Source organism: Myotis lucifugus, unplaced genomic scaffold (genome assembly GCF_000147115.1).
Source record: "Myotis lucifugus unplaced genomic scaffold, Myoluc2.0 scaffold_777, whole genome shotgun sequence".
Taxonomy (NCBI): Eukaryota; Metazoa; Chordata; class Mammalia; order Chiroptera; family Vespertilionidae; genus Myotis; species Myotis lucifugus.
This window is the reverse complement of record NW_005871825.1, coordinates 236,749-239,904: the sequence shown is the minus strand read 5'-3', so window position 1 is coordinate 239,904 and position 3,156 is coordinate 236,749. Positions and strand designations below refer to the sequence as shown.

The following is a 3,156-nucleotide window of genomic DNA, read 5'->3' as shown; positions in this document are numbered from 1 at the left end:
ATATTAATTCCTTATCACAGAAAAGCATAGACCCAAAGGACACTCTTAATACAAAATTGTAAAATTGTTTTTTTATGCCAAAGAGATGTTTTTGTTTTGAATTGAGGAAAGAGAGAAAGAGACATCAATGTGAGAGAGAAACACTGATAGGCTGCCTCACACATGCCCCGTTACTGGGGATCAAACCCGCGAGCTGGGTATGTGCCCCAGAATAGAACCTGTGACCAACCCTTCTATGTGTGGGACAACACTCTAACCACTGACCAACACAGGTCAGGGCCAAATTTGTAAAATCTTAATCAGCCTTTCTGATGAAATTTATACAATCATGTTTGACCTGAAATGATAGATAATTAGAGTATCAATTAAACAATTAAACAAATCTAAAGAGATTATCTTAAAATTAAATAATTCAGAATCCATTTAAAATATATAAAACATTATATCATACTTATATTTAATAATTTGCTTAGCCATATCTGCTAATTATTGGGAGGTACCATGGGAAACCGAGTTTACTCATTCGTCTCACCCAGTTCCAATGTGAAAGTATGCTACTCCTGTTATCAAAGAGAAAAGACACTTGGTAGTTTGTGCTCAAACAGCATCTGGAAAAACTGCAGCATTTTTCTTGCCCATCTTGAGTCAGATTTATCTATATAGTCCAGGTGAGACGTTGAGGGCATTTAGGAAAATGGAAGGTACAGGTGCTGCAAATAATAACCAATCTCTTTGGTATTAACACCAACAAGATCTGGCAGTATTGATGGATAATGACCCCAGAAAAATTTTATACAGATCTGGTTAGTCCTTGCACTGTCACTGTGGTACTGATGTTAGCCAGCAGATTTGAGATTTAGGACATGGATGTCACTTACTAGTATCTTCTCCCAGACACTTGGTTGAAATGATGGAAAGAATAAAATACTGGATTAGACTTCTACAAATACTTGGTGTTGGACAAAACTGACCCAAAGTTAAATATGGGGTTTGAATCTCAAATAAGTAGAATACATAAACAAGATACAATGCCACCCAAGGAAATTCACACCATGATATGTAGTGTCCTCTGAGGAAATACTGATTCTTGGTCATGATTTCTTACATAGCTTTTTGGCTACAGAAAGATTTGGCCCTAGCTCTGAGGACATCACTCAGAAAGAGTCGGTCATTTCTGCTTGACCTCCTAAAACAACAGCAAAGATTCACTGACAATATTTGTGGAAACCAAAAAGATTTGGTTCAGATTCTCTCAAGGGTTTCTTATTCCATGAACAATATGTTTGTACGTTTGTCCATGAAGAGTCATCTTAGAGAGAAAAAGAGCAAAGGCCTTCACTAGTTTCTCTCAAGAAAAAGCCAAATTCCAGAGTCTGTAGCATTAGCAGCAAGAGGGCTGGATCCTTCAAATGTGAAACAAGTTATCAATTTGAATTACTGAATAATAATATAGACATCGCATTGGCTGTACAAGACTTGTAGGAAATCATGGCCTTGCTTCTTGTTCTTCAACAAAAGGAACATAAATATTATCAAGGATTTGTTGGATTTTCCTTCTGGAAGCTGAACAAGAAATGTTATCTTGGTTAGAAAATATGGCATAGAAACACGGCCAAAAGATGGCAGTCACAGGCATTCTAAGAGGAATAAATTCTGTGGAGGATTTGGTGCCAGAGCTGTCCACATAGTAGCATACCAGCCATTCCAGCTCCAAAGTGGCTGTCGCAGCAGCAGACCTAGTGGTGGAGGCGGCCACCACAGCAGCAGAGTTGGGTGGAGGTTGCTATGGAGCCGTTTACAGCAATGATGGTATGGAAGAAATGATAACACCCAAGGGGTGGGCTAGTATGGCAATGGAGGATGCTTTCCAGTAGATGATCGTGCTAAACAAGATGATATGGAAACCACATGAAACTTAGCCAGTCTATGCCTTGTGTAGCCTCTAGAACACACTGAATTACCAACTGTGTCACTCCACTACTTCTATTTTTTAAAGGAGCTCAAGGTCACAAGAAGAGATGAGAGTAATAGCAGCCCTGTTTCAAGGGCAGTTGGAAGACTTCCTATGCTTTTGTATTCACTCCCCTTCTGACTGCCTCCATCCTAAACTGCATTTATTATTTTGTGTGTATAATTTGTTGTTCATATACTGTGCCTAAGAACTCTATATCAACTTTTATTTTGCTGTCTTCTTCACTCATTAATGCTCAAGATTTCAATTGTTGACAAAATAATTTACTTAACTTGGGATACTTTTTAAATTCTGTATACTTTGAACTTGAGCACACACATACAAAACTATTCATTATTAAAGTGTTTAAGGAGAAGGCTGACTTTAATATAGTAAACTTCTATCATAAGGATATTTTTCTTCCTGAGTATGTCATTATAGAGAACAGCAGATATATATTTTTTAGATTAAAATATTGGTATGGCAATGCCATTCTTTTTCTTTAATATAAGAATGTGCTTTGCCTTATGTTTATAAGGAGACCTGATTCTAATAGAGCAAATGTCAGAAATGCAGGGGATATTGAAAATTACTAGAGCAACTCAGTGAGTCCTGATGAATCTATCTCCTCAGTACAGGGAAATTAAACAGTACCTGATTACTGTTTGCTAAGACTGGGCTCATCTGTGCACAATTTAATTTATGGTTTTAATTTACCTTTAATGCAAAATATAACTTCCAAGGATTTAATATTTTACTTGTCCTTAATAAATCTGCTGTGAATGTGAGTTAGTCGTATATGATTTTTAGAAGCAATCTTGGAGCCTAAAAAAAATCCAACTAAATCACAGTTTTTAATGTTTGCTATATATATAAAATATGCCTGCAATAATATTTCAGTATTTAGTGGTGACATTTGCTTTGAATGGAAAAGAGCAAAAGATTAAAAAAAAACCCACATCCCTTATAATTTTCTATATTAGCATATTTTAGTAAGGCAGGACATATGACTCTTGAAATGGCTAATCTTCTGGATATTCAATTTCAAGTGATTGGTGTTTACAAAAAAAGAGCTCAAGGAGCAAAATCTAGGAGGATGAAAAGAAATGAGATGTTTATTGTGAGTCTCAAGGATAGAAGTTAAAAACTCTTAATCACGAGCTAAAAGTTCACAAAATTTTGCTTATTCTGATTACATACACCCT

At 36.1% G+C, this 3,156-nt stretch overlaps 1 pseudogene; it reads left to right on the top strand.

Moving 5' to 3' along the window:
* Positions 1-541: 541 nt before the first annotated feature.
* On the top strand, positions 542-1,807 carry LOC102430490 (annotated as a pseudogene).
* The last annotated feature ends 1,349 nt before the right edge of the window (positions 1,808-3,156 follow it).